Source organism: Amphiura filiformis, chromosome 2, assembly GCF_039555335.1.
Source record: "Amphiura filiformis chromosome 2, Afil_fr2py, whole genome shotgun sequence".
NCBI classification, from domain to species: domain Eukaryota; kingdom Metazoa; phylum Echinodermata; class Ophiuroidea; order Amphilepidida; family Amphiuridae; genus Amphiura; species Amphiura filiformis.
This window is the reverse complement of record NC_092629.1, coordinates 89,440,347-89,452,881: the sequence shown is the minus strand read 5'-3', so window position 1 is coordinate 89,452,881 and position 12,535 is coordinate 89,440,347. Positions and strand designations below refer to the sequence as shown.

General features: G+C 38.6%; 1 protein-coding gene across 1 annotated transcript in view; it reads left to right on the top strand.

Annotated features, from left to right (window-relative positions):
• Nucleotides 1-10,928: 10,928 nt before the first annotated feature.
• Nucleotides 10,929-12,535, top strand: part of LOC140146805 (CMP-N-acetylneuraminate-beta-1,4-galactoside alpha-2,3-sialyltransferase-like) — a 168,131-nt gene continuing 166,524 nt past the window's right edge. The window contains exon 1 of the mRNA XM_072168685.1: nt 10,929-11,045. The gene's annotated coding sequence lies outside the window, so the exon portion shown is untranslated. The remainder of the gene's footprint in view (nt 11,046-12,535) is intronic.

Here is a 12,535-nt window from a genome sequence, read left to right as displayed (position 1 = left end):
TTTTTTTTTTGAAAGTTAAATGTGGACATGGTGAAGCCATTGCCAACCCATCATAAAGTGATGCTCAAGTCTTTACTTTGTGTAGATTGTTAGAATTATAAACGGAGTCGCTCATGTGTGGGATTTTCTAAGGAGATCATGAACAGTGCCTGGCAGATGTCTGTGAGAGTTGTGATGCTGACACTGCTAAGTGTCATCTTGTACTCTAAATAATCTATTTGTCCCCAAAGTAATAGGAGTAATGGGATGACAAAGTTGTGGTTTCTGCACCGCTTGCTTTAGGCACTCTTGATATACCATTGTATCTGCAGGATCTGCAAGTTCATCATTGATCTCTCGGAAAAAACTACTTGTGTGTTGTGGGGTCAGATGCTCGTCTCAGATGTAGGCCTACTAAACATGCTAAATGCCCTCGTGTTGCTATTTTACATCCGCCAAAAAACGCATTTGCTTAGCAACAGCAGAAGGGTCTCTCTATTCCCAGCCCGGATTCCCAGTGACCTCTCCATGCGTATACCCATCAATAATAAATTATTTCTGCTTCTTGGAAATTGGGTTTGTTTGTTTCTTGCTGACAATAGGTTAAATACCACTAATTATGTATTACACGGGTTTCAATGGCAAAATGTCTAATTTCGGATGGACGTTTCTCATATTCAGAACTCAGTTAAAATGCCACTAATATCAGGTGAAACTATATGATTTAGATGCCAAATGATTAAAAACTCAACATAGGTTGACCTGAGACTTTTCTTGTTTTGACGCACTAAACCGTAAACACCTCAAAATTGCAGTGCGCACTCGAAGCTGAAAGTTACAATATGGTAGGGCGAATATTTACTAAAAACTGTAGCCGTGCGTATGAATTTTGGTACTATTACAACAAAAATGTCATATAATGAGAGAAAATATACCATTTTGAAGCATCAAATATTACTTGGTCAATTTCATTTTAAAGCAGTCTTTTCAGATGCCATGCAAACAAATAGTTACTCGTCGTATTTCCATGTATCGCCCAGGCCTATTAGTGGTATATAACCTTTTGGGCCAATTCATGACCTAATCATATCTCTGATTCAGAAAGAATGCATTTCTGTCCGTTTGTATTTCCTCTTAACTTGGTTGGCTAGAAGGCTTTTTAATTTTGATGTTTGTAATTTTGTCATATTTTCCTGACTAAATGTGAGCTTACTAGCGTCAATGCTTCAATGCTTTATGTATGTCGATGTACCGGTACATGTTTCCTTGGGTAACTGAATAGCGTTTGCAATACCTCTTCAATCAAACCGTAGCAGGGTAGATTCATCTACTGAAGATAAAGCTTCACATACGTCCTATTGCTGATTGGTGTTCTCGTAGAATTTGTGAACACTGTTGATTGTACTGGGTTAGTACTAGTAGCTGCCTGATGTTAAAGGCAGCACATAGTTCATGATGTTAATGATTTTCAAATGTTTCTTGGTTAACATTTTCTGATGTTGAATTCCCTGAAGATCCATCTGCTGGAGATGAAACTTTACATGCTTCCTGATGTTGAGGGCTAGGCTTAAAACTTCCAAACGGCGTGCCAAAAAGAATTGCTTGCCCCTTCCGGCCTGCCAAAAAATCTTTCCCCTCCCGCACATGACATTGTTTGAGTTCCCAATTTGCAAACCTTATAATAATAGTCTAGATGTACATGTATAATGCAAGCGTAGTGAGCAAAGAATTTTGCATATTTGAACATTTCTGCACTGTTTTTCTTAGCCCTTATCAGATCGTGTCTGTAGTATAGTCTGCCCCGTAAATGTGCTCCAATGTCCATTGCCACCACCTAGCTTGCAGTGGCAAACAAAAACCTGGCAAACCAGATGTGTCGTTTACCGGTATATTGACAATACCCTATGAGCTCCTCTGCAACGGCTAGGAACCATGGTATAGGTTCATGTACTAGACCCCTCACCCCTTTGACCTGGCAAAATTGCTCCCCTTTTGGGGGTTGCCAAAATTCTTGGACACCCCCCCCAATATTTACCCTTCCTACAGGGCTTATCATTATTGCACAGCCCCTGATTGGTGTTCTCGTAATGTTGGTGAACTCTGTTGTTTGTACCGGGTAGCTAGCTGTCTGATGCTAAACCAACCTGTCTTCCAAGCGCTGCCTCTATCTGTATTTGAATAGCGCTGCGATCTGTCTAATCTGCTTAACATGCTTAAAAGGCCTGTATGTATAATATAGCTTGTTTGTACCATTTAAAACTGAGACTCAAATTTAAGAAGTCACTTAATCTTTTCATCAATAGAAATATATTCAATAATTATTTCACTACGGTTATTTAAACACAATCCATTTAAGCGAAATTTGTCTTTTTTGCCATAAGTTCCCCTTAAAAAATACACATTTTTTCAAAAACTTGGTACTTTTAAAAAGCCAGAACTTCTTTAGAAGTTGAGACCCCAATTTTTGAAACTATATATCTGTCAGCAAGGGTTCACTCTAGCTATGCCACCATACAATTACAAAATATCAACTTCTTCTTTACAGTTACACCCCTTCAATGTTGGGGTAAAATGACATTTAAAATTTTTGCCCAAAAATGTGTCTTTTCTACTTAAAATTCAAGGATCTTTTAAAAGAGTGACAAGCTCTTTCTTCATTTGCAAGGACTACCAAAGCATGCCCCTATCTGAAGAAAAAAATTAAAAAATTATATCACATCTTATATATTTGTGGCATTCGACCAAACTTTGCCCTTTTTCAAAAATGAAAATTGTAAATTTTGGTCATTTTCGACTTAAATTTGTTTTGTCCGTTACCATGCCAACAGGCCAAATGCAACTTTTTAAATGTCATTTTTAAAATGTCCCCCCTAAACCCTTTCCATGCTAAAAGAATCGAGGATTTCTATTTTTTTGAGTTTGTCCACATATTTAAAATTTTGCTTGACGGTTACAGACCCCTAGTCTTAAAAATATAGGTTTGTGACCATGTGTGTGACTTGTAGGTCTATTCATATATGAATTTGACAATGACATTCCAAATAATATAATACTTAAAAGGGGATTTCGTGATCCACAGCCTCATCCCCCCACTTTTCTCAAAAAAAGTTATAACACTGGATACCTCTGGCTACTTAATGTTTATGTACCAAATATTTCTTGCAGATTAATTCGTTTAGCAAAATTATGGCCAAATTTGAATTTCGTTCTGGTATACCAGAACGAAATTACAACAGTGGCCTATGGAACAGTGTAATACACATAATCATGCATAACTCGCAAACGCAAAATCGGAATCAACTGAAATTTTGGGAATAAGCTTTTTTCGTGGATATCTACTGGAAAATGTCATAAAAAGAGGATGCTAGGATCACGAAATCCTCCTTTAAATCCTATTGTTGTATTTAATTATATATGTAGATAAAAGATGTTATATTTGTATGACCTATTTCAACCTCGATTTGGCACTGTTTAAAGCGTAAACACAGAAGTTCTGATTGGCTAATTGGCAAGGTGTGCCAACTATTAATTTTGTTAATGCTCTGCGTGCTAGCCATGCGCTTTAACGGAAAAAGTTGAAGTTTTGAAATATTTTCTCAAAATATCAAGAGCTATCTTAAGAACTACTGACTCAATACTAGGCTTGTTTGTACTCATTTTAATGCATTTTTCATGCTGATTCCAATTATTGTCCTGAAATTGTACATTTCTGAAATTTTTTGAATTAAAAAAAAAAAATTATAACATGTTGTCTGCAGTCGACACCCGACAGTGAAGAGAGTTAATTGTAGGTACAAAAAGCAAAGAATAAGCAATGAAGATGATACCCTGTGACACATGTAAAATATACTATATACTACTACATTAATTATAAGCAATAATTCTATATTTCTATTAAATCTACCAATACTGTATTGTCTTTCAATTGTTTGTGTTATCACATGGTGGTGTATGTAAAGATATTTGTTTTTGGATAAACTCTCAGAAAAAAAGGTTCAGAAATCTGTCCTCTACATGCAACCCCAATGGTTCTGTAACAAATCAAAAGAGACAGTACCCAGCCATCTCTAATTTGACCATACCAGCGGGTCATTAAGTCCAATCACTATTGTAACTTCCTGTTTTTGAGAGCAGTTTTGGAACACTTTGACCTCTGACATGTTGGGAAAATTGCTGTAATTATTATTAATTAATTTATTATTGTCATAATGTTATCATTAAAAAAAAGGACAAAGAAGTGTTGTTTAAGGCCTTTTAGAACCTTTATTTCTTAGAGTGCAGTGGCGGTTGTTGATCATAAATTTATCAAGGGAAAAGAAAACTTGAGTAAATGGCGTGAGATTATGTGTTTATTAATCATGTTAAAAGCAGGCAACTGAAAGCTACTTCCAAAGTATTGAAATTTTATAAATTCTAACTTAACAATCGTGTAAAAGTCTAAAAGATTGCCAAAATTATACATTGATGTGAAAAGAATTGTTTGTGCAATCTCAATATACGTCACTATGGAGCAACCCGATTTTTAACAAAATGGCACTATGTGATATCACTGACAAGTTGAATATTCTTTGTGCAATTAACAATAAATTAAAAGTTATGAATATAATATTTGAGTAGTTTTATTTGTTGTGTGAGTGTAACAAATTAAAGATGAAGGAAATTGGATGAAGAAGTTTTCGTTTTTCAGAGGCTGACAATAAAAGTGTTCACTTCATTGTTGGGAGTGGCCACCTTTTCTTTGATTTTTATCTTCAAATCTGTTTCTCTCTTTTCTTTACACAAAGGTCCGCATGCTTAGGCAGTAGAACCAAATTAGTTCCATCTTTCAATCGAGCATCAATGCTCTGCCGATCCTAATTATTAATGAAATATCAATTAATTTAATCTTTGTACGTAATGCATTGTCCACTACAATTTTGCCATTACTCCTGGCCTTTACTTCTGATTAATTAGTTGATCGTTCATTAATGACAAGTATCGAAGCAGCATCGATGGTCGATCCAAAGATGAAACTAAATTGGCTCTGGTGCCTTATATAGGCTTTTCAGCAAGGTTTGAGCAATTTTGTTTGAGCTTGGTCCTATTGGGGCCCAAGTGAGTCTGCGCATGGAGCGACTCGATACAACAGCAGCTTTAGCCTTTAATTTCCCAAAACAATCAAAGGTAGTTCTACTTCATCCACAGTGCTATCAGAGATAGTTCTACTTCATCCACTTTGTTAGAGGTAGTTCTACTTCATACATTATGCTATCACAGGGAGTTCTACTTCATCCACTGTGCTATCAGAGGTAGTTCTACTTCATCCATGGTGCTATCAGAGGTAATTCTACTTCATCAACATTACTATCACAGGTACTTCATCCACTGCGCTAGAGGTCGTTCTACTTCATATATTGTGCTGTCACAGGCCGTGCTATCAGAGGTAGTTCTACCTCATCCACAGTGCTATCAGAGGTAGTTCTAGTTCATCCACTGTTGTATCAGGGGTAGTTCTACTTCATCTACTGTGCTATCAGAAGGAGTTCTGCTTCATCCACTTCAGGGGTGGTTCTACTCATATACTGTGTTATCAGAGGTAGATATACTTCAAATACTCTGCTATCAGATGGAGTTCGTCTTCATCCACTGTGCTATCAGGTGTAGTTCTACTCATCCACTGTACCATCAGGGGTAGTATTACGTCATCTACCATTGTCAACTGTGCTATCAGAGCTCAGAGGTAGTTCTACTTCATCCACCCTACTATCAGTGGTAGCTCTACCTCATCCACAGTGCTATCAGAGGTAGTTCTACTTCATCCACCCTGCTATCAGAGGTAGTTCTACCTCATCCACAGTGCTATCAGAGGTAGTTCTACTTCATCCACTGTGCTATCAGAAGTAGTTCTACTTCATCCGCTGGGCTATCAGGAGTTCTACTTTATCCACTAGTGCTATCAGGGGTAGTTCGCTGCTATCAGTGGTAGTTCTACTCCATCCACTGTGTTATCAGGGGTAGCTCTACTCATCCACTGTACTATCAGAGGTAGTTCTACTTCAACTGCTGTGCTATCAGCAGGAGTTCTACTTCATCCACATTGCTACCAGAGGTACTTCTATTTCATCAAGAGTGCTATCAGAGGTAGCTCTACTTCATCCACTGTGCTATTGGAGATAGTTCTATTTCATTCACTGTGCTATCAGGGGTAGTTCTACTTCATCCACTTTGCTATCTGAGGTAGTTCTACTTCATCCACTGTGCTATCAGGGGTATTTCTACTCATCCACTGTACTATCAGAGGTAGTTCTACTTCATCTACTGTGCTATTTTTTTTTCTTTTAGACTTCATCCACTGCGCTATCAGGGGTAGTTCTACTCAACCATTGTACTATCAGAGGTAGTTCTACTTAATCTACTTTGCTATCAGCAGGAGTTCTACTTTATCCAATTTGCTATCAGAGGTAATTCTACTTCACCCATATTGCTATCAGAGGTAGTTCTTCTTCATCCATTGTGCTATCAGAGGTAATTCTACTTCATCCACAATGCAATCAGAGGTAGTTCTACTTCATCCACTGTGTTATTGGAGGTAGTTCTACTTCATCCACTGTGCTATCATAGATAGATCAGAAGGAGGTCTATACTATTTTATCCACTCTACTATCGGAGGTAGTTCTACTTCATTCATAGTACTATCCGCAGATGTAGTTCTACTTCATCCACATTGCTATCAGATGTAGTTCTACTTCATCCACTGCGCTATCGGGGGTAGTTCTACTCATCCACTGTACTATCAGAGGTAGTTCTACTTCATCTACTGTGCTATCAGCGGGAGTTGTACTTCATTCACTGTGCTACCAGAGGTAGTTCTATTTCATCCACATGGCTATCAGAGGTAGTTCTACTTCATTCACTGTGCTCAGAGGTAGTTCTACTTCATCCACAGGGCTATCAGGGGTAGTTCTACTTCACCCACATCTATCCGAGGTAAGTCTACTTCACTGTGCTATCAAACATGTCAAAGGTAATTCTTATTATCATCTACTGTGTTATCAGAGGTAGTTCTTCTTCACCCACTGTGCTATCGGCATGATCAGAGGTAATCTACTTTATCTACTGTGCTATCAAAGGTAATCCACTTTATCTACTGTGCTATCAGAGGTTGTTGTACTTCATCCACTGTGCTATCAGGAGTCGTTCTACTTCGTCCACGGTGCTATCAGGGGTCGTTCTACTTCATCCACATGTGCTATCAGGGGTATAATTCTGCTTCATCCACTGTGCTATCAGGGGTACTTCTACTTCGTCCACGGTGCTATCAGGGGTCGTTCCACTTCATCCACACGTGCTATCAGGGGTATAATTCTGCTTCATCCACTGTGCTATCAGGGGTACTTTTACTTCGTCCACGGTGCTATCAGGGGTCGTTCCACTTCATCCACACGTGCTATCAGGGGTATAATTCTGCTTCATCCACTGTGCTATCAGGGGTACTTCTACTTCGTCCACAGTGCTATCAGGGGCCGTTCCACTTCATCCACACGTGCTATCAGGGGTATAATTCTGCTTCATCCACTGTGCTATCAGGGGTACTTCTACTTCGTCCACGGTGCTATCAGGGGTGCTATCAGAGGTTGTTCTACTTCATTCATAGTGCTATCAGGGGTAGTTCTTCTTCACCCGCAGTGTATCAGAGGTAGGTAGTTCTACTTCATCAACAGTGCTGTCAGTGGTAGTTCTACTTCATCCACTCTGCTATCAGAGGTTGTTCTACGTCATCCACAGTGCTGTCAGAGGTAATTCTACTTCATCCACGGTGCTATCAGGGGTAGTTCTACTTCATCCACAGTGCTATCAGGGGTAGTTCTACTTCATCCACAGTGCTGTCAGAGGTAGTTCTACTTTATCCGCTGTTCTTCATCCACTTGGACTTACTTACTTACAGTGCTCATCATTTGAGGTAGTTCTACTTCACCCACAGTGCTATATCAGAGGTAGTTTTACTTCATCCACGGTGCTATCAGAGGTAGTTCTACTTCATCCATAGTGCTATCAGTGGTAGTTCTACTTCATCCACAGTGCTATCAGGGGTAGTTCTACTTCGTCCACGGTGCTATCAGAGGTAGTTCTACTTCATCATCCACAGTGCTATCAGTGGTAGTTCTACTTCATCCACAGTGCTATCAGGGGTAGTTCTACTTCGTCCACGGTGCTATCAGAGGTAGTTCTACTTCACTGTGCTATCAGGGGTACTTCTACTTCGTCCACAGTGCTAAGCTGTGCTATCAGGGGTCGTTCCACTTCATCCACACGTGCTATCAGGGGTATAATTCTGCTTCATCCACTGTGCTATCAGGGGTACTTCTACTTCGTCCACAGTGCTAAGCTGTGCTATCAGGGGTCGTTCCACTTCATCCACACGTGCTATCAGGGGTATAATTCTGCTTCATCCATTGTGCTATCAGGGGTACTTCTACTTCGCCCACGGTGCTATCAGGGGTCGTTCCACTTCATCCACTGTGCTATCAGGGGGACAGGGAAATGGCGAGTTAAGAATGGGCGAGTTATATGAAAGCGAGTTATAATGGCGAGTTACCCCTGCAGAGATTAAAGATTGACTTCGAAGCTTCACCCACAGTGCTATCAGAGGTAGTTCTACTTCATCCACTGTGCTATCAGAGGTTGTTCTACTTCATTCATAGTGCTATCAGGGGTAGTTCTTCTTCACCCGCAGTGTATCAGAGGTAGGTAGTTCTACTTCATCAACAGTGCTGTCAGTGGTAGTTCTACTTCATCCACTCTGCTATCAGAGGTTGTTCTACGTCATCCACAGTGCTATCAGGGGTAGTTCTACTTCACCACAGTGCTGTCAGAGGTAGTTCTACTTCATCCACGGTGCTATCAGGGGTAGTTCTACTTCATCCACAGTGCTATCAGGGGTAGTTCTACACAGTGCTGTCAGAGGTAGTTCTACTTTATCCGCTGTTCTTCATCCACTTGGACTTACTTACAGTGCTCATCATTTGAGGTAGTTCTACTTCACCCACAGTGCTATATCAGAGGTAGTTTTACTTCATCCACGGTGCTATCAGAGGTAGTTCTACTTCATCCATAGTGCTATCAGTGGTAGTTCTACTTCATCCACAGTGCTATCAGGGGTAGTTCTACTTCGTCCACGGTGCTATCAGAGGTAGTTCTACTTCATCATCCACAGTGCTATCAGTGGTAGTTCTACTTCATCCACAGTGCTATCAGGGGTAGTTCTACTTCATCCACAGTGCTATCAGGGATCGTTCTACTTCATCCATAAGTGCTATCACTCTAAGATCGTGAGAAAGGCGCTTTATAAATCCAAAAATATTTTTTCATCCATAATTCAATCAGAAGTTGTTCTACCGCGTCCGCATGGCTACTAGACGCTTACTTCCTCCTTTGCATCGACATCATGCGCGTATTTTTTTTTTGGGGGGGGGGGCTTTGGGGCGCCAGCCCCCTGGGGTAAAAGCAGGGGGTGGCCAAAATGAAGGGGCGGCGGAAGAAGAAGGGGCGGCAAAAACAGGGGCGGCAAAAACGAAAGGGGCGGCTAAAAGAATTAGTAAATACAAAAGGGCGGAAAAATTTGATAAAGCATAAAATTTTTTGAAAAAATGGTACTATACATCAAAATGTGCTGCTTTTAGGGCGCTAGCGCCTGAAACCCTTTTTCTTTTTTTTTTTTTTTTTGCTCTTCACTTTTTCAAACGACCGAGAAAAAATTGGGTCAACCTTTTCGGGCTGTTGAGGAAGGGACGGCAAAATTGAATTTTCTTCAGCCCCCCGGGGTTGGGGCGGCCACGGTACTGGACATGGTGTAGATCAGAGATAGAATAATTATAAAACTGTTCTGCTTCATCCAAAGGCTATTAGAGGTAGTTTTGCTATATTATCAGAGATAGTTCTTCTCGGCGTCCACTGCCAAAATATCCTCCTACCATGCATTAGGTTTTTCTTTTATTAAGACACAGAGTTCTCAAGCCTTTTCTTCACCTTGAATATTAAAACGATAAACAAAAGGCGACGAAAAAACCACCTCTCTACAGGCCCGACCGACTCAGAATTTGCGTTTTGGAGAATTTTACTATAAATAATTTTTTCAATTTTGCTAAAATCATGTAAAATTATGAAAATTATTAATTTAGGCTAAACTTCAACACTACCGGTACTTGTTTATTTCGCTTTCGAGGAACTTTCTCGTCATCAGCCGATGATGTTAGCTCTGATGTTTTCTTGGAAACGGCTAAGGACCAACCTCGAAAGCGCTCCCGGCAAGCGAAATAAACAAGTAGTGTTGAAGTTTAAATTAATAATTTTCATTGTTATTACCACTACGTATGAATCTGCAATTCTACATGTAATTTTTATTAATTTTGGCTGAAAATGTTTAGAAAATATCTTAGGCCTATGCACATTTTTCTTTTCAGATTTGTCAGATTTTGGTGAAATTTTAGCCTCCAGGAAAAACAAAACAAAACAACATTAAAAAACAAAAACAAAAAACAAACAAGAAAACAAAACAAACACATGACACAACAACAAAACAAAAAACGTGCGACCGACTGAACGGGTCCGTTTTTTTGTCCCCTAACGGAATTTCCTGCGCCTTAGCATAGGTATGACAAAGCGCTTTACAGTGATCTTAAAAAGTACAACTTAAAAATCCTAAACTCCCGGGCCTAAACTAGGCCTATAAAAATTTTCTCTGTATTTAATATGCAAAGCTTTTTGCCATCTCAGTGTTTTGCGCTCACCACCTGAGAAGTGGAATTTTTCAATGAACGCCCTCATTCTGTTATAATTATAATACGCCCAATACAGCGCCCAAAATTGATCGAAAACAAATCGATACCATACTGAGAGGTTCAATTTTGTTCAGCTAGCTTCAAATAGAAAAAAAAGGAAAACAAGAGATGAGGAAAAAATTAATGATTAATTTTATTAGTTTTGCATGCCAATCGCTTCGCAAACAAAATGGTGACTGTGCGTTGCACTGTTGTACGGAAATAATGATATGGAAGGAATAGTACTTAGATTAGAAATAAAGTCGTAGGGTAAGTACTACATCATGTTACATGTACATTTACTACATGGGCATGATGGGTCATGGCGATAATATATTATTAAAACCATGAAAACGGTGAACTTCACTGACAGAAAATGTATTTTTTTAAGCTTAGGTACTGATTAACTGAATGTACAGAGGCGATACACAGATAGAGTTTGACCCATAAGCATGCATAGAGTGATAATTTGAGTAACTACTACCGTAACCACTCGGGTATAAGCCCACCCCCCTGCCTAGATGGCATATTTCACTTCAAAAATGGGGGTGGGCTTATAGCCTTAATAACCGGGGAAAGGCTAGTGCTTGAATTTAAAAATAAGAACAATCATCCCCCATTTGCATATGCCCAATGTACCAGTAATTTCTATCATCAATTTCTTAAAATTATAAGTGTGGAATGTTTATCAACTGATATTTTTTTATATTTTGTTCTTAAATATGAGAGCAAAGCATTGATTTGATTTAATAACTTGGCCAAAATTTAGTACTGGGCTTACATACATTTTGTATGGAAATGTTTTAGTGCAAAAGTCTCTTTAAATGCTGAACGATGTGCTCCAAGCTATGTGCATTATCAGTGCATGTGTGTTTACCATGTTTACATTTCACAGATCAATGAATGATTCCAAGGACAGGCTATTGTTATCGCATGGGCAATACCATTTTCTTGCACGGGTAAAATCAATAGGCCTACATAAACAATGAGACCATAAAGCATTAATTTTCATGTTAAAAATACTTTTATCACTCTAAGGCCAAAAAAAAAAAAATTGTTTGTTTGTCCATAAAGGCTTATGAAATAGTTGGGTCGGTAGGTTTGATTTTTTTAAATTTTTTTTTACAGATATTGCACTTGAAACTGACACTGACAAGACTGGTAAATAAGTCCAAACACACAGCACTTCACTGGTTTAACTCTTGAGATGGTTCTGCTGATAGGCCTGGCATTTTCGGTAATTTTGTACCCGGGTACCAGCGCATTTTTTCGGGTGGTAACCGGTACCAAAAAAAAAAAAAAGAAGTTTTTTATTTTGTGTAGTGTCCCTGGACCTAGACCTAACGCTAGGATCATTCATGGTTGATCTAAAAAAAAAAAAAAAAAAATTCAAGATGTTTTGTATTTTTAATATGAAAATTGATACTTTGTATTCATGTCATACTCTATTAATGATTTCAAAATGCATTCAAATTCAATGCATTTTGAAATCATTAATAGACTATGACATGAATACAAATTATCAATTTTCATATTAAAAATACAAAACATCTTAATTAAAAAAAAAATTTTTTTTAGGTCAACCATGAATGATCCTAGCATTTAGGTCTAGGTCCAGGGACACTACAAAAACGAAAAAATAAAAAACTTAAAAAAAAAAAAAAAAATCTTTTTTTTTTTTTTTTTTTTTTTTGTTGAAAAATTCAAAAAAAAAAAAAAAACGGTCGGGACCAGGGTACACGGTCGGTCGGACGTGGACA